The 19,651-nt window shown below is 41.1% G+C and overlaps 1 long non-coding RNA gene across 1 annotated transcript in view; it reads left to right on the top strand.

Moving 5' to 3' along the window:
• The first annotated feature begins 8,142 nt into the window (after positions 1–8,142).
• The window catches only part of LOC108791236, a 22,733-nt gene continuing 11,224 nt past the window's right edge, over positions 8,143–19,651 (top strand). Inside the window, exons 1-2 of the long non-coding RNA XR_001941492.1 lie at positions 8,143–8,155; positions 17,114–17,119. This is a non-coding gene — a long non-coding RNA (uncharacterized LOC108791236). The remainder of the gene's footprint in view (positions 8,156–17,113; positions 17,120–19,651) is intronic.

Below are 19,651 nucleotides of genomic sequence, written 5' to 3'. Positions count from 1 at the left end.
CTGCTCTATAACGCTTAGTAATTTAATTTTCAGTATCAGTAACTTACACTTTATAAATGGAACTCAGCTGCTGATACCGGGCTAACATCAGGATCTGACTGATTCGCTATGCCCCAGTCCGTAGGTTACACAGGGAAAGTACTGGGATCACTATTTTATCTGTATTTCTTCATACAGGTAATGTCACAACAAAAAAACCAAAGGCAATGCCTGTTGGCTCCGTCTATGCAAAGTAACAAAGATTCTTCGAGGAACTCGGAAGGTAGGTTGTTCCAAACATCTTGGAGAACTAACCACAGATCTTCTGTAGGCTGCCTTGAATCCTTCTGTCCCTTCATGATGTTGGATATATATATACAGGGCTTGAAAACTTTGGCGGTGTCTCACCAGTCATAGAGGGAGAGAGAGGGTATACAGGGGGAGAGAGAGGGGGTATACAGGGAGAGCGAGGGTATACAGGGAGATAGAGGGTATATAGGGGGAGAGAGAGGGTATACAGGGAGAGAGAGAGAGAGGGTATACAGAGAGAGAGAGAGAGAGAGAGAGAGAGGGTATACAGAGAGAGAGAGAGAGAGAGAGAGAGAGGGTATACAGAGAGAGAGAGAGAGAGAGAGAGAGAGGGTATACAGAGAGAGAGAGAGAGAGAGAGAGAGAGGGTATACAGAGAGAGAGAGAGAGAGAGAGAGAGAGGGTATACAGAGAGAGAGAGAGAGAGAGAGAGAGAGGGTATACAGAGAGAGAGAGAGAGAGAGAGAGAGAGGGTATACAGAGAGAGAGAGAGAGAGAGAGAGAGAGGGTATACAGAGAGAGAGAGAGAGAGAGAGAGAGAGGGTATACAGAGAGAGAGAGAGAGAGAGAGAGAGAGGGTATACAGAGAGAGAGAGAGAGAGAGAGAGAGAGGGTATACAGAGAGAGAGAGAGAGAGAGAGAGAGAGGGTATACAGAGAGAGAGAGAGAGAGAGAGAGAGAGGGTATACAGAGAGAGAGAGAGAGAGAGAGAGAGAGGGTATACAGAGAGAGAGAGAGAGAGAGAGAGAGAGGGTATACAGAGAGAGAGAGAGAGAGAGAGAGAGAGGGTATACAGAGAGAGAGAGAGAGAGAGAGAGAGAGGGTATACAGAGAGAGAGAGAGAGAGAGAGAGAGAGGGTATACAGAGAGAGAGAGAGAGAGAGAGAGAGAGGGTATACAGAGAGAGAGAGAGAGAGAGAGAGAGAGGGTATACAGAGAGAGAGAGAGAGAGAGAGAGAGAGGGTATACAGAGAGAGAGAGAGAGAGAGAGAGAGAGGGTATACAGAGAGAGAGAGAGAGAGAGAGAGAGAGGGTATACAGAGAGAGAGAGAGAGAGAGAGAGAGAGGGTATACAGAGAGAGAGAGAGAGAGAGAGAGAGAGGGTATACAGAGAGAGAGAGAGAGAGAGAGAGAGAGGGTATACAGAGAGAGAGAGAGAGAGAGAGAGAGAGGGTATACAGAGAGAGAGAGAGAGAGAGAGAGAGAGGGTATACAGAGAGAGAGAGAGAGAGAGAGAGAGAGGGTATACAGAGAGAGAGAGAGAGAGAGAGAGAGAGGGTATACAGAGAGAGAGAGAGAGAGAGAGAGAGAGGGTATACAGAGAGAGAGAGAGAGAGAGAGAGAGAGGGTATACAGAGAGAGAGAGAGAGAGAGAGAGAGAGGGTATACAGAGAGAGAGAGAGAGAGAGAGAGAGAGGGTATACAGAGAGAGAGAGAGAGAGAGAGAGAGAGGGTATACAGAGAGAGAGAGAGAGAGAGAGAGAGAGGGTATACAGAGAGAGAGAGAGAGAGAGAGAGAGAGGGTATACAGAGAGAGAGAGAGAGAGAGAGAGAGAGGGTATACAGAGAGAGAGAGAGAGAGAGAGAGAGAGGGTATACAGAGAGAGAGAGAGAGAGAGAGAGAGAGGGTATACAGAGAGAGAGAGAGAGAGAGAGAGAGAGGGTATACAGAGAGAGAGAGAGAGAGAGAGAGAGAGGGTATACAGAGAGAGAGAGAGAGAGAGAGAGAGAGGGTATACAGAGAGAGAGAGAGAGAGAGAGAGAGAGGGTATACAGAGAGAGAGAGAGAGAGAGAGAGAGAGGGTATACAGAGAGAGAGAGAGAGAGGGTATACAGGGAGAGAGAGGGTATACAGGGAGAGAATGAGGGTATACAGGGAGAGAATGGGGATATACAGGGAGAGAGAGAGGGTATACAGAGAAAAATACACAGAGAGGATATAATGTAAAAGAAGATGGACAGAGGGAGACCTACTGGGGAAAAAAACGTGAGATCTGCTTGCAGCCTCCTTCTCACTGTAGAGCAGCTCTAAATTCATTAGAGTTTGCCGCCCACTATTTCCTGCTTCCTGGTATATACATATGTATATAATAAAAATATATTAAAAAATATACGCAGTACAAAGTAACAAGGATTTTAAAATATTAGCACACACTAATAAGTTTTATTTTACATTAAACTGATTTCTTTTTAAGTATATCTATAAAAAAAAAGAAAATGTTAAAAAGACTACTAATTCCCTTTAGGAAGCAGCTGCAAGAGACTGACATTTAGCGTAGCGTAAGTAATCCATAGAGAATAATGTATGCAATTTGAATAAATGAAAATAAATTAATTAAATATTCTCAATAACATTAAATGCATCCAGAAAATTAGAGACCATCTGTATGTTTATTTGTATATTTTAAAAGAAATATTATTGGTATATTAAATCATGTTATAATGGCCAACTAGCTAATTATGTATTGCAGATCAGTTACAGTTATGGAGCTACTTGTCAACACATAGCCAGCACCTTTGCTGACCTTAAAGAGTAGAAAATTAAGAAATCAATAATTTGTCTTTTTATATTAGTATTAATAATGGTGATGTTATTGTCTATTCCGAATGGTTTTCTTCATCAACTTCAGCATCCAACAGGTGTTAGACAGGTGTAGTCCATTCCACTGATCCCTAAGTCATTACTTTGTCCTGTAGTGACATAGGTGTTGACACATTAAACCACGGATTGCAGAGAGGAACCAGACACCTGGAAAAGTTAGATGCTGAAGATTCTTCTGGAAGAAGAGCTCTTCATGAGAGTGAAGATCAGCAGGGACAGGTAAGTGGTATAACTTTTCTTTACAGGTAGACACTATTTGCAAGTGTTTTCTAGCGACACATTCAATTAAAAATAATAGATTCTGAGATAACAAAAAATACAAAGAAACAAGCAACAGGCACAAATTGGCAAATGAGATACACTATATTGCCCAAAGTATTGGGACACCCCTCCAAATAATTGGATTTAGGTGTTTCAATCACCTCCATGGCCACAGGTATATAAAATCAAGCACCTAGGCATGCAGACTGCTTCTACAAGCATTTGTGAAAGAATGGGTCACTCTCAGGAGCTCAGTGAATTCAAGCGAGGTACTGTGATAGGTTGCCACCTGTGCAATAAGTCCATCTGTGAAATTTCCTTACTACGAAATATTCCACTGTCAACTGTTAGTGGTATTATAACAAAGTGGAAGCAACTGGGAACAACAGCAACTCAGCGACGAAGTGGTAGGCCACATAAAATGACAGAGCGTGGTCAGCGCATGCAGATTGGCACAACAACAGTGCATAGAGACCTTCATGGAATGGATTTCCATGGCCGAGCAGCTGCATCCAAGCCTTACATCACCAAGTGCAAGGCAAAGCGTCGGATCAAGTGGTGTAAAGCACGCCGCCACTGGACTCTAGAGAAGAGGAGACGTGTTCTCTGGAGTGATGAATCGCACTTCTCTGTCTGGCAATCCAATGGACGTGTCTGGGTTTGGCGGTTGCAAGGAGAATGGTACTTGCCTGACTGCATTGCACCACGAGTAAAGTTTGGTGGAGGGGGGATTATGGTGTGGGGTTGTTTTTCAGGGGTTGAGCTTGGCCCCTTAGTTCCAGTGAGGGGAACTCTTAAGGCATCAGCATACCAAGACATTTTGGACAATTTCATGCTCCCAACTTTGTGGCAACAGTTTGGGGATGGCCCCTTCCTGTTCCAACCAGTGCACAAAGTAAGGTCCATAAAGACATGGATGAGCAAGTTTGGAGTGGAGGAACTTGACTGGCCTGCACAGAGTCCTGACCTCAACCCGATAGAACACCTTTGGGATGAATAAGAGCGGAGACTGCGAGCTAGGCCTTCTTGTCCAACATCAGTACCTGACCTCACAAATGCACTTCTGGTAGAATGGTCAAGCATTTCCATAGGCACACTCCTAAACCTTGTGGATAGACTTCCCAGAAGAGTTGAAGCTGTTGTAGCTGCAAAGGGCGGGCCAACTGAACATTGAACCCTACGGACTAAGACTGGGATGCCATTAAAGTTCATGTGCGTGTTAAGGCAGGCGTCCCAATACTTTTGGCAACATAGTGGTTTGTACAGAACCTAGCACAGTTAACCTAACCCAGGATGGGAATCTCCATCCACTCAAGCACTTATTTCATTATTTCAGTACAACATTTACGGAAACAGTAGAAGTTTGTCATCAACTTCAGCAGCCTATGGTGTCTATTTGTAAATTTTCAGTAAAATGATACCTGGTTTCACTTCTCACTCTTCCTACAATCTCTTTCCTCCCACCCTCCCCTCTCTCCTTGTCATGACACTACCTTCCTCCTATCATCCTGCTCCCCTCTTCTACTACCCTCCCCTTCCCCTTAATACCATGACCTAACGTTTAAACTAATAGGGATATTTGGATCCCTGGTCCACACTGAGCAACAGGTGTGGACGCAACAGGCTAACCAGCCTCTGGCACCCTTGCCCCTCTGTGCCCCGGCGCCCCTGTAACCAATCCAGGTGCTCCGGGACCAGAGCTGTGAGAGAGGCCGCCCTCGTCAACTCAGACTCCCCTAAGGTGCGTGACAGGACCTTTAACACTATCAAGTAGAATGCAGGACCATCCTGGTCACCAGGACAAATAGAGATAGTAACATTTCTAAACAGGAGCAAAGACAGCAATACAAACCTTATGGGGATTTTAACCCTTCCCCACTCTATCCAAAGTTTTGGCTTTAGATACACAGTGTATATATTAAAATAATCAGCATACCCCCAATTTTATTCATCTTTCAATTGATGTGTCCACAATTTATTTCCACTGGGTACAAATTATAAAATGCACAAGTTGGATTCGCTGACCAATAACAATAATATATTTTTTTTCCAAGAGTCTTACAACCCTCTGTTACTTCAGCTAGATAAATCATTGGCAGTATTGCTCTCCGATGTCAGTCTGTATATGATTGGGTTTTTAAAGGGAACATAGATTCTTTTTACTAAGCAAAGTAAACAATCTGATGCAAACTAAACATTCTTCTACTGTAGTAAATCATCACAATCTTGGTTAAAGACAAATTCCACTTTCATTTAAAAAAAAAAAAGCTAATATAACATAAATTGCAGCAAAACCATTTTGCAATTTAATGTTATGAAAAATCACCTTTCCATTCCAGTCTGCAGCTATAAGATTTTCTAAATGGACTGAATATGAAATATTGCTTTTAAGTAACCATGGCAACAATAGCTATATTTTAACCAGTTCAATCTATTTGGTATGCCACTATTTTTGTGCTTACACTACTGTAAGAATGGAAGTTTTTGATAATACATTACTGTGGTGACATGTCAATGGATATTGTTGAGTTAGCAATTACAAACATTTGTGGCAAATAAAAATCATTATTAAAACTGAAACTGGGGCATTCTGTACAGAACATCATCAGAAGGGTCATGTCCTGCTTATGTGATTGGCTCACTGCTTTAGCCAGCAGTTTCACTTTTCTACAATAGAGATAAGCTTCCTGTTTGGGTCGACCATGAACTTGACCCAAACCCAAGCTGCTTGCAGTTCACTGAATAGGCCAAAGATTTTCTCGCTTGTCATTGATTGACTGGTGGCTGAATAGCAAAGCATCATTGGTTGCTAGGATGCAGGAGGGTGCTACATAACAACCTATGACTCTGTGGGGCCACCAGCATCTACAATCATGTGTGGGTTTCTGATGTCATTAGTTATTAAGATGCTGGCACCCCCACAGCATTATTGGTTGACATGGTGCCCCCGTCTGCATTCTAGCCCAATGATGCAGTGCAGCCTAGATGCTAGCGTCCTAGCAACCAAAGACACTGTTTGTTTCACTTGGAAATTACCTAACCTGGATTTATGGGTGGGTTCACAAACTCCCAAGTGAAACAGACATAGGCAAATTTGCTCATCACTATTCTAAAACAATGACATATCAGACTGAATGTCAAAAAACTTCTTGAAACTAAATCTATAAAAAACTGATATTTCCTCCATCCCGTGCACCATCTGCCAACTTTTACATTGGGATTGATAACACAACTATCCACTCCTCCACCCATGACAAGGTGCTAGGTGTTATCCTTGACTGGGACCTCACCTTTCTGCCCCACTTCCAATCGATATCCAAATCCTGCCATCTTCACCTTTCTAACATCTCCAAAGTACGCCCCTTCCTCACCAATGAAACCACAAAGTTGCTCATCCACTCACTTTTATCTCTCGTCTTGAGTACTGCAACTCCCTCTACATTGGCCTACCTCTACACAGGCTATCCCCCTTCAGTCTATCATAAATGCTGCTGCTAGACTCATCCACTTAACCAACTGCTCAGTATCTGCAACCCCCCTCTGCCAATCCCTGCACTGGCTTCCAGTCGCCCAAAGGATATATCCCCAAACTTGTCGCAAAGTATCACCTTAACCATCCCCTCCACTCTTCCAAAGGCCTTCTGCTCTCTAACTCCCTCGTCAACTCCTCCCATGCTTTTCTCCAGGACTTCTCCAGAGTCTCTCCTATTCTCTGGAACTCCTAACCCCAGCCTGTCCATCTATCTCCTACTCTGGCTACCTTTAGGTGTAATAAACTTACCTCAATCCGCTCCAGTGATGGAAACCAGAGCCGCCTATTGAGGACATGTCGTGGCGCTCCTCCCCCCTCCAGCCGACTGTAGGGTTTTCAATTGCTCAGAGCCCTACTAATGTTGTAAATGCAGGGCAATAACTCTCTGCGGTATTGCAGTTACTCACCTCTTTGGACCGTGAGATGCCTTCCTACCTGGGACTGTTTCCTGCAGATTCACCCCCTGCAATCTGACCTGCTCCGAGAGCTTTTCCACACTCATCCTGGGACACTGCACCTGAGGCTGGCTTGCAATCAGATTCCGCTGGGAACCTGCTCTCCACAAAAACCGCATGTAGTAACCCATATTAACTGGGTTACACAGTTGCTACTGATTCTTATGCTAGATACTTGACAAATTGTATGACACTATTGCCTGTTGTAGTAAACTACAGATCCCAGCTATCACCACCACAGCTACTGTGTTACAACCATATATTGTTGGCCACCGTGTACTACCAATATACAGATACTAACAATTCTTATGGTAGAGACTTTACAAATTATAAATTGCTATTACTTGATGTAGTGAACTACAAATCCCAGCTATCACCACCACAGCTACTGTGTTACAACCATATATTGTTGGCCACCGTGTACTACCAATATACAGATACTAACAATTCTTATGGTAGAGACTTTACAAATTATAAATTGCTATTGCCTGTTGTAGTGAACTACAAATCCCAGCTGCCACCGTCACCGCTAATGTGTACAACCATATATTACTGGCCGTCGTGTTACCAATACCATCTGCTCTGTCTTCTACCTTTACATTGAATTGTGTAAATTGCATTGCTTGAGAACTATAAACCCCATCTGCTTTGTCTAGTGTTATTAGAGTGTTACTTAAGATTGCGGACTTGAGGAACTACTAAATGCCTTTGTTATATATTCTTTTGTACAACTGCAGTATGCAAGCAAGTTATTATACTTCTGATTTAATTAAGTGACTCCTAATGTTAGTTGACATTGTGATTGCAAACAGGAACAAATTGTTCCATGTATAGAGTGCCATACTATGTGTATGAAGGAATACACCAGTGAGAGTGCACGAAATTCATTTGCTACCATATATATAACGGTGTATGATGTATATCAGTTCCACAACCTCTTCCGTACTACATGGATCGTGTAATTGTGGAACTGAACACTGAATAACCATTTCCTCAAGAAACAAACCATTGGAGACAGTTACTGCCTTTGGCCAGGGTAACCTATTTGCCTCCGCAGCTGAGATCCTATAACTAGATTACTGCAATATTACATTAGGCGATCCCTAAAGACAGGGAAGCCTATCCTGCCTCAAACTAACCACTGAACTATCACTTTCTCAAACAATTCATCCCCACACAGCTATCTCCTCATTATTTTTATTATTATTAGCTAGCTTTTCCTCCATTTGCATAATGATTGTAACAAATGTTTGGGATGGCATATTCAGGAACAAGGAAATAGAAAAAAAAAAAAAAATCTGTGAATCTGTAAAGACAAAAAATGAAATGGAAAAAAAAATGAAGAAGATAGTGAGACTAAAGTAACAGGCAATAAACATTACCCAAAACTAAAAACACATACAAATCTACAGGCCCCCGTAGGTGGTCCTTAGGTGAAATTCTGTCCAATTACACTTGAGACATGAGTCACTTACTGCATATAACAGTGTGTGCAGCACTTTACAATTAAGGAAGACATTACAAACACAATACAATTCTAAATAACAGCCGAAATGAAGAAAATAAGCTTTGTGAATTGACCCCAATGTGCCACTTGCCCCTCCCTTTTAGATTGTAAGCTCTCATGGGCAGGCCCCTTCTTACCATCTTGGCTTGAATTGTATTGTGATTGTAATTTCTTCCTTATATTGTAAAGCGTCGTGCAAACTGTTGGTGCTATATAAATCATGAATAATAATAATAATAACACAGGGACTAATCACTTGACTAAAATAGACTGAGGCTTCCACTTAGCAATCAGGAACTAGGAAGTATCAAAAATACATTTGTTAGTAATGACAGAGCAGAAACAGATAAAGGTCTGCAGTGATGCAGTGATGTTTGCTATCTATCTATCTATCTATCTATCTATCTATCTATCTATCTATCTATCTATCTATCTATCTATCTATCTCTGTGATTAGGATCCCAAAATATGTTAATCCAAATCTAAGCAAAAGCTAGAGTCTGTGATAGGTTACATTTACAACTACCTATCGTTTTCCTTTAAATGAGTAAGGCAAGCATAGGATCTTACTAACTACAGCTGGCTGCACTTTACACTCCAGTGCTGCTTCCTGGACCTCCTTATTGATTCTAGAAGATCTAAACCCAATTACTAATATGCCATATAAAATTTATTTTAAGATCATTTCAAAAGTTGTTTTCAACCTTTTTATATCTGTAGCATTTATTTAAAAAACAGTGAAATCCTGCCTTGAAGATCCTTGTTCAGGTGCTTCATGTTATGGGGTGGAAACTGTCTTCCAGTTGTATTCCTGTATTGTCAAACTGTCATGCCTGACAGAGACTACATGTGGCTGTGCCACCACACATTGCACTGCCATAGTCCACCAATGTCACTATCAAGAAGCTGGTTCTGAGCACTGATGTGGAGCCAACCTTGGAGCAGGGATATGTTGGCAGGAAATGGCAAACATAGGCCAAAAGACATCAGTAGCACGGACATGCAAACAATTATCACAAAAACAGTATTTTATGGAAAAAATAAGCAATTGCTCTTGATATACAGTGCTTTTGCAATGTGGTTTGGTTAGGGTCTAGACCTACTTTAAACTCAAATTAGTTTTTATGCCATATGTTTATTTGTTTAGAATGTATTAGTAGGGAAAGTTGACTTAAAGACATAAAAAAGTATCCGTATTTATAAAATATTGTTGGTACTGTATTTCTTGTTATACTTTACATCATTGAGTGCATTGGGCTTAAAAAATGCAAATAGCGGGTTAATCACGCTGCAATGTTATAGCTAAATGCAACCACTGTACTAAAGCCTGTAAAATGAATTTATTATAATATTATTATGTCTCAACTTTCTGAATAGACTTCCAGTTAGTTCTTTAAGCATAATTTAAATAGACATTGTGACTAAATATATAGTCATACTGCATTGAACCAATGCAAGCATTTATCAGAATCCATTCATACAGGAGAAAGAATGTAATTGAATATAGGCAGCTGTTATCAGCACATTGGAGACAATGTACTCTACAAAGCAGTAAAAGATATTCACATACAGCATATACAAAAGAGCAAATGGAGTTGAATTATACAGTAGATAATGCATACAGAGCTTTCTCGTATCAGCATCCATTAGACTAATAAATATCAAATAAAAATGCACAGCAAGATGAGCTAAATATACTGCACCTAGATTGGGATTCCAATTCCCTGAAGACCTACATGGTCAAATCACAATGGAGACAGGAAGTCAGGACCCAACTTTAATGTTGTTATTCTGAAAATCCCTTGCTTATAGTTTACTTTCAGTCTTTGCCTGTGAGACTGTAAAAATACAGATTCAGGTAGTCAGATTTTTGTACTATTTAAAAAGTAATTATGCAAACGAGCAACGAATCATCATCATCTCACCTGCAAGTTAATCTTATCAAGTTGGTGTTAACTAAAGGATTTGTATTGCCTTGGCCCAAATTTATCCACAAACCTTCCTGTCCCCAGCTAGATTCCAGCGGTAATGTTTTTACCAGGCTTATACAATTCTTGCAGGGGCAGCTGCTGGTAGCTCAGTTTCTACTCATGTAGGCACTCCCTAAAGCTATATCTCCCAAGAGCCATGGTGCTGACAATGCTGTTTGAAATTTCAGTGCAGCAAGGGCACTGCTTTATCAGTGAGGGGTAACAGGAAGTTAAAAGCACTCTGGATTTCTGGCAGACCAGCAGGTTTGATTCCGTACGTGTAGCATTTTTAAAACTATAATCATGTGCTTGTATTTCACAGATGTACTAAGTATGGTTTTTTTTGTTTAATTTTGCCTGACATGCATTTTAATACAGTGAAAGCTGTGGTTACTTTTATACTGGAGTGCAAAGTTGAGTCACTAATGAGATCGAAGCACAAGGTTTAGGTTTCTAATGGGTTAGTGTTGCTGGCTATGTTTGGCTTGCTTACCTTTGCTAATATTCATGCTCTTCCATTCTCCCTTGAGGTTGTACACTTTTTTCCACCGTCAAAAGAACTTATGTCACGTGACACAACTAACTAAAGAAAAACATTACAGAATTTTTGTAGGGGTTGCCATGCTTGTATGGTACTGCCCATAGTCAGTATACAGTATATTACAACAGAAGTCCACAAATTCCAAAATTAATATTGAACACCAATGAAGTCTGTGGAGGACGATTCTTGATAATCAATTCTGGTCATTTTCAAAGCTAATAAACTAATAGGCAAGGGTTCTGTAAAAAAAATAAATGAGGATGGGGAGCTGGGTACTGCCATGGGCCACATATACATATATGTGAAATAAAAAATAAAAACCAGTACATGGGTAGAGGGTCCTCCAATTAATATAACTTCAAGGGCAAAATAGGAAAACGTCAATCCTTTAAATTACAAGCTTGAGAAATGCCTTTACGATGTACGTGGTATTTAATAGTACAATTTTCATGGACTAGACCTTATGTTGTGCTGCCACAAATATGCGTACCTGTTTTTATGCTGGGAGTGCACTCAATCGTGCACCCCCAGCACTGTAACTGAGCTGTCACCAACACTTCCTGGTCTCGTAATAACAGTCTGAAGCTGGAAGTGGGTGCTCGTGATCACTGTGATAGCCAATCATAGTGATCACTTGTTTGAGAAGCCTCTCCTGTATTTCTTTCTCCTCAGAACATCAGTTAGAAAAAAAAAGATACAGTGGGGGAATTTATCAACACTGGAGCAGACAAAATCATGCATGGCAACCAATCAGCTTCTCTCTTCAGTTTGTTCAGTTATGATTTGAAAATGAAAGAGAGAGAGGCTGATTGGTTGCCAAGCACAGCTTCTCCAGATTTAGTCTGCTCCAGTTTTGATTAATTCCCTTCAGTGTATTTTTGTGCAAGTGCTCTAGAAGAGTGAAAAAAGTCTGTTAAAAAAGAAACCAATAAATAAATAAAGACAAAATCGTTAGAATAGAGCCTGATTTTAGGTTTGTTTTGGTGTCAATGTTATTGTTATGGTCACTGTCAACATCAGTGTTGGTTCCAGTGTGTTTTAGATAGGATAAAAAGCAAAATGTGCAATCTTGTTTCTGGCCTCTTCTATGGGTAAAAACAACAAATGATGCACTCACTGTATGAAGTATCCTCATGCACAGTTGAAAAAAATTTATTTTGTGTTGTTTTTGGTGGAGGGCTATTGTAATTGCAAGAAATATACAGCTACATTTAAAAACAATTATATCTATTTTTTAGTATTTTGGTGCCAGTTTACCTTTCAAAATAAAAACGAATGTAGGAGATAGCCATTAAAATTTACAACCAAATGAAGGCCTAATTTATACCGCAAAGAAAAACAAGGTATACAGTAATTCACTGTGATACACTAAGTTGTTGCGAAGTTATGTACAGAATTACTAATGCATAGCAGCCCTGCCACTCAAATGACTTGCTTCATTATGGACAGATACACTATTTAGCCAAAAGTTTTGTAATCATCTGATAACCCCATCTGTATAAGCTTGTTGGATATTTCATTCCATGGGCTTTAATATGGCCATTGTTACCCTGTGGTTTCTGCCTGTGATCCTCCGTGGCATTTTCTGTGTGCTGTGTGTTCATCCTTACTGCTTAATGTACATCCCTGCTCTGCTTCATGTTCACACCCTGCTCCCTTGTGTTGACTCTTCCCTAGTCACTTGCATTCGCTGCGGTGTCTAATCCACTTTGCACCGCTGTACGTCTCCCGCCTGTGTTCCTTTGCATCTTAGTGATTAATTTTCTCTGTGTGTATCCTGCATTACTCTTACCTTTTGTGTCCTTTGTGCATTGTCTGCTCTGTTTTCTTGCTCAGCTCACTGTAGACCTCCTTCTGTGTTCTTGTGCATCTTGGGTGTTCCTGTTTTTTTCGTGTTTGTCCTGTGTTACTGAACGACACATTTTTCTGTGTACCTGCGCCCTGATCCCTTCACTTCTACTTCAGTGTCTTCTGTAGCTATGCATTCAGCATCTTCTAGTTACATCTTCTTTCCCATATGCCACCGAGCCCTGCATTCCAGTGCTGTTCTGCATAGTTTTGTTAGCTGAGTCTGCACGGGTGTGAAAGAGGGCTGCAACCTGGGAGCTGTCCTGCAATGCGACATCCCCACTATCAGGTGCTCTAGAGAAGACCAGGTGCTCCTTAGATTCAGCGCCTCCATGATATGCACATCTACGACAGTCATTCTGTCCCCATGCTCTCCATGTCTAGAGACTCAAGTGGCCCTACGGTTCCTGTGGCCAGTGACCCAGATCGCTTTGCAAGTCCCAAGAATAACATCCACCATGCCATTGGTTCCCAGATCGTAACAGGGAGTTTACTTTTCTGCCTACCACTCATTACCAATGCTGGTGAGGGGTTACCTTTACTGCTTACCACTGACCACCATTGTACCCCAGGCCCTACTTTGTGTTAAAAATAGAAAACTGGTAACAGTGTCAAACTACAAATACACCATGAAGCATCACCAACTTTGTTGGCCATTCCCCCAAGTATCTTATGAGGGTGGGCTCTTTTTATTCTCACTTATTTTTCAAATGCTGGCAACTATGCATGAGAGCTAGCATCTCTGAGCATGTCGGGATGATTGATATGCTAAGTTCACTCTTTCTTCATAAAGTTGCAGCCATACTCACAGCTCCTGCTGCCTGCCCTCCAACAGCCAGTTCCACTCGCGTATAGATACATTTTCAAAAAGATCTTTATATGATTGGTGTTGTAAAGAGTATCCTGTAAACAACATATAGATCTCCTTCCATAAAAGTACTCATGATGTACCCATGATATGTCATTATTCAGCTGAACATTGTCTTACCATCTTTACTAAAGGGGGTCCAAGAAAAAAGTGTTATCATAATACTAAGTATGACCTTTGCAGCATACAAGAATAAGTAGTATCTTAAATTCATATGTTCTACTTAAAAGTGTCTTAGATAATTGTAATAATGTAATCTAAATGCACTGTAAATTCAGTTAATTAGGTATAATTTATAAATGATTATGGCAATTTAAGCATTTCTTTGACATGGCAGTAGTTTTGTTTTATAAAAGTCATACAATCTCTTTGAAGTTTATGCCAAGGGCAGAAATATGTAGATTCTGTTTTATCTGCTGAATATCTAAGTAGTAAATTATTTTATGGGGTCACAGGTTGAGTTAAGACAGAGCTTTTCAAACAGTGTCTGACAGATGGAGGTACTAATATGGGTCATAGCCATTTTAAATGGTCTCATTAATACCTGTACACAACATGCTATGTTGCTTCACAAACATTTAAAAATAATGAAGCTAGTCTTTTGTCAAGTTGAAACCATAATTGTGTTATAATAATGCACACATTATAAAGGAAATACACTTTTCTACTACTACTACTTCTACTACTACTACAACAACAACTGTTCAATGGAGGGCCAGTTAAAAGAGAACTATGGGGTTAAGTCTTTTCCCCATAGTTCTCTTTAGGGGTGGCGGGAGGACACAAACTAGCGTCCTCCCGTCACCCTAGGCTGAGTATACCGCGAGCTGTGGCTCGCGGTATACTGAGACGGCGCAGTATACCGCGAGCAGCTGATCGCGATATACTGAGATGCCGCAGCTGAAGTCAATCCCGACAATTGTGCCGGGATACGCCCAGCTACGTGAGTGACAGCGGGCTCTGCCTATCTAAAGGCAGAGCCAGCTGTACCCGCCCCCTCACCCGTCCGTTCCGCCAGTCAGCGCTGGCTGATAGGAGCGGGGAGGGGGGAATCCAGCCCCTCCCCTGTCACGGCAGAGAGCCGTGACAGGATCAAGAAATGAGCGAACGCCGGTATGTGTTCGCTCACCTCCCGATCTACTGAGCCGACCTGTGACAGTCTCATTGTCACAGGTCGGCTAGGACTATGAGGTGAGTGAAAATAACTCACCTCATAGTTCTCCTTTAACATCCTAAACAAGAAAACAGAACAAATGTTTGTATGGTGTTGCCACAATGATTAAAGGTTCTCAACAGTTATATTTTAATTTAAACATGCAAAGACTTGCAAGCATGCTAAATAAATGCATATATACAATCAGTGCTTTTTTTTTTTAATATGCATGCACAAAGTGTGCTTACTCTGTGTAGAATTCAACAATACCAATACATCAGTTTTCAGTTTCCTGTATATTATGAATTGTTGTATATTTAATACCCAATTCCACTTTTTCTATCTAACCAGCCCAGCGTATTTTAAACTAAAAAAAAAACACTTTTTGCCAGTGCTCTCATTTGGAAACTCAATGCTTCATGGTTCCAGCAATAGTCCTCTTTTGGGCTGGATGACACCCTGCATCCTTAACTGACTTCTTGTGAGCCCAGAGTGTCATAGACATAACCTCTGGGGTACCTCATCAGATTACTCTGAGCTCTCAGTACAATTCTGCAGAGAATGGCACCTATACCATTATGTCAACTCTTTTCGACATGTAGCACTGGCAACTAACAATGCTGGAGGTGAAAGACTCTGGAAAATCACATGACCAGCCAGAAGACAAATATTGTATTGTCTCACATTGTAAATACAATGTCAAAATTGAGTGCACAAATACAGTCACAACCTCACATTTCAGAGATAAGGTAGTTGGTATGCTCAAATAAAAATATAGTGCCATATTTCAGAGACAATAGCCATATATAAAATACATTAGCTGAAGAGTATGTGAGCAACTTTATTGGGCTGTGGTGTAAGAGGGAGAGATGAGGAAGTCTTTATCATTAAATAGTCCATGAAGTTAAAAATAAATACATAGAAAACCTCCATAAACAATACCCTATACCCACAGCTGATCCAGAGTATGGCAAAAAACATTATAAAACATGGTCTAATTTGCAGCAACAGGGGAAAAATATTTTTTTCCTGATCTCCTAAGGCAAATGGATATTCTCTGATCAACAATCTCTGGGGTTATTACTTACAAATATTATATCCAGTTATATTCTGTGCATTAAGGAAGGAATCCAGATTTTGTTTTTAAACAATTAATTTAGAGCTGGCTAGAATTAGCTCTAGAGGGAGCCTGTTTTTGGGAGTGGTTATACCGCAGCAGTTGTGATCTTGGTACTGTTCTTTTCAGCTAGCACCAGGCTTTCACACATAAGTGTTTGGGTGATTGTAGAGCTGCTGGATCACTTGTATGCAGCTGAGAAGTATGTGCACCCCCTTCCCCCTGCCACCAAGGCCTGCTATCTCAGGCTCCACTGTCCCCATGTGTGAGCCAGGGACTGGCACGGTGGGTGCCAGAAGTTGGATCTAAAGGAAGATCAGCACACTTCCTGTGGCTGATCTTCCCTTCGATCACTGAACCCGGGAGCGATGAGTATTGCCTCACTTCCAGTTTTAGGCCGTCATCCCTCCGACTGCTGTGGCTGGAGAAGAAGCTGGCGAAGCACAATCTTTGCTTCAGCTTCTTCTTATCTTTTATTTGGAAACAACTCACATCCCTAGGATTTTAGAACATTTTCTGTACTTTTCAGCCTAAAAATTAAAAGCTAGCATTTTCATTTTTTTCTCTAAAAGCTAATTGTGCTCACCTGTCACTGTGTCACTGTGACATCAACATACTTTGAACATCGCTGTCATGAGGGGGTTAAATTTTAGAACATTAACCCCTTAGGGTGAAAAACAAATTTACAGCTCAGTTGCAGATTTTCATTGAAATGGGTTCATTTTTATAATAGTAATAGTATAAAAATATAATTTGGTGATCATTAGGCTACTTAAAACTTAGGAACAGCCAATAATAACCTTAATGACATTGATCCTGGCAGCATGACAGGGAGACACAAACATTCATATTCACCATTACACACAGAATTTACCTACTCTTCCGGGCCGGCCGTAGTAAAAAAACGGCAGGCCCGGAGCTCTCTAGATCTGGGCGCGCGCGAGCAGGAAACGGCCGAAATTTAAAAACAGGCAGCGGTGCCTGTTACCATACAAGCGATCCGCCGGCTGTAGAGCCGGCGGATCGCGTGTATGGGGTGCCGATCCGTTCCCCCCCACCTCCGCGGCCATACATATTTGGTGTCAATTTATCCGACGTGACCCCGACTTTTATATTTTACCAAAAAACTGGGTAATAATAAATGTTTCCTAACATAATGTAAAAAAAAAACTTTTTTTTTCAAAATTTTCTTTCATTTTTCCTAATTATAGTAAAAAATTAAAACCCCAGCGGTGATTAAATACCACCAAAAGAAAGCTCTATCTGTCCCCAAAAAAATGGTATAAAATTCATTTCAGTAGAGCGTTGTATGACGGAATAAACTTCAGTCAAAGTACCGCAGCGCTGAACACTGAAAAATGGCCTGGCCAGGAAGGGGGTCTAAACACCTGGTTTCGAAGTGGTTAAAGGAGAACTATGGGGAGAGTAAAATACAGCAGGACCAAAAAAGTTGGGTAAAAGTATGCTGCCTTTGGATCTTCCGATCCTTTATTATTTGACCACCACTGCTATAGGGTGTAGTTCACCCAGCAGTACTTGCAAAGCTAGAAAATGAAGGGCTTGACTCTCTTAGTGAATATTCTACTAAGATTTAATTCACATTTTGCTGGATCTTTTCCTGGCCATCCTATTTATCCATGCCTCCATCAGAGCTGTCACTCTTCCCTCTCTTTGCTCACTTTGTTTATTAATCTACTATTTTTGATGCATCTTATTGTTTTTCAGCGGTCTAACTTAGTGAATAGGCATTCTGTATCTTCACAGTGATAGCTGTCATGTTGATCTGTCTTAAACATGGTAAAGGCACTAAAATGGGCAGTCCACTTGGCACATTGCAACCCTTGACAAGCATTGTCAGTCTTTTAAGACTGCTGTACAAACTTTTTAAGTGTTGCTTAACTGTAGCAGATACAATTCAGGTCTTCTGCTCTGCCTTACAGGGCTGTGCTGTGGGGTAAAGTTGTGTAAATCATAAGACTGGATGGACTGAAATTTAAATCCCTTCACAGGTACAACAGCTGCTATATATGTATTCCATATGTTATTTATCTGTTTATCCTGAGTTTAGCTTTAAATAAGTTATCACATCCCAGAGCACCCTGTCCTACTAGCTCACAATTATTTATTAAAGTGGACCTTGCACTAAAAAGCAAGCTCCACTTCTTACAATTGGGCTCCCACCCCATAATAAACTGTAGCATTAAAGTGAAAAAATCTGTGAGTAAAAAAATTTGTAAGGGCTTCTGTTGACTGGATGAATAGAAATGCAAAACCTTCTTTCAAAGAAGGTCAAATGCAAGTCAGTAGGAGGCAGGGACTGACTGGCAACTTTTAGCCCAGGGGGCAAGGACAACCCAGAGGCCCATGGTGCAACAAGTTGGCCCCCCTCCCGGGAGGAGTTGCGGCGTGTGGATGTGGGTGGGTCTGGCAGCGGCAAGCACGAGGCGGGGAGGAGGTGCAGCGTGAATGTGGGAGGGCGGGGCTGGAAGCAGCAAGCGTGAGGCGGGGGAGGAGGTGCAGCGTGTGGAATGTGGATGCGGGCGGTTCTGGCAGTTTGCAGAGGCCCGGGGGGCAATTGCCACCCTGCCCCCGGCCCAGTCCGCCCCTGGTAGGGGGGCAACTGCAGGTCAAATGTAGATCAATTCTGTATATTCTCAGAAGCATCTCAAACTGATGCTAAACTAATACTATTGACAGAAGCCTAGAGACCATTGATTCAGGTCCTAAATATACTTACTTTATTCCTGCATTCCTCACAGCAAAGTGTAATGTTACAATCCTTCCGGCAGTATCTCAGAAAATGCTGGGCATCCAAATGTCAGGAGAAGATGCTTCGAAACAGTACTCACACAGCTAAGTATATTTAGGAACATTTTCCCCCAGATTTTCTTCCACTTGAATGTGGCAATTTATTTTGGGGGTGTGGGCGCTTATGTAACAAGCGGATTTTGCTTTTTAGTGCAAAGACCACTTTAACTCTTGGATAGGATAATGGCTTTATTGAAGTCTATCAAGTTAACTTGCATAATACAAATTTTGCTGCTGTAAGATGTCCCATTATAGCTGCAGTTTGAGATGGACAGGTGAGTACAAAAAATGTCAGTCTTTGTCAATGTCAAAAACAGAGTCTATGACACTCTGTTTATGCCAGTGTCAATGCAAGTCATCGTCACAATGAGAGTCAATTTCGGTATATAGGTTTTATTTTGCTTATTTCTGTTTCTGAGTCACTTTGCTTCATTGTCAGTCTTAACTTTTAAACAGTGCAGTCCATGTTTAGGAGTTACCTTTAATGTACATAGTGCTTTGGGAAATAACCTTTAAAAGCACAAGGCCTCTTTAGCTTGTTAATTTTGCTGGTTATCTTCGGATACTAACATTAAATTAACAAAAGTAGATGCTATAATGTTATAAATTAGAAATGAACATAGCATTTTGAAAAATGTTAGATAAGGTAGTTAAAGTTAAGGTACAGTAGCAAATTATATCCAAATATATATATATATATA

The sequence above is a fragment of the Nanorana parkeri genome, unplaced genomic scaffold (genome assembly GCF_000935625.1).
Source record: "Nanorana parkeri isolate BGI_ZX_2015 unplaced genomic scaffold, ASM93562v1 scaffold536, whole genome shotgun sequence".
NCBI classification, from domain to species: Eukaryota; Metazoa; Chordata; class Amphibia; order Anura; family Dicroglossidae; genus Nanorana; species Nanorana parkeri.
The sequence above is the reverse complement of the archived record's forward strand: the minus strand, read 5'-3'. Positions and strand labels throughout refer to the sequence as shown.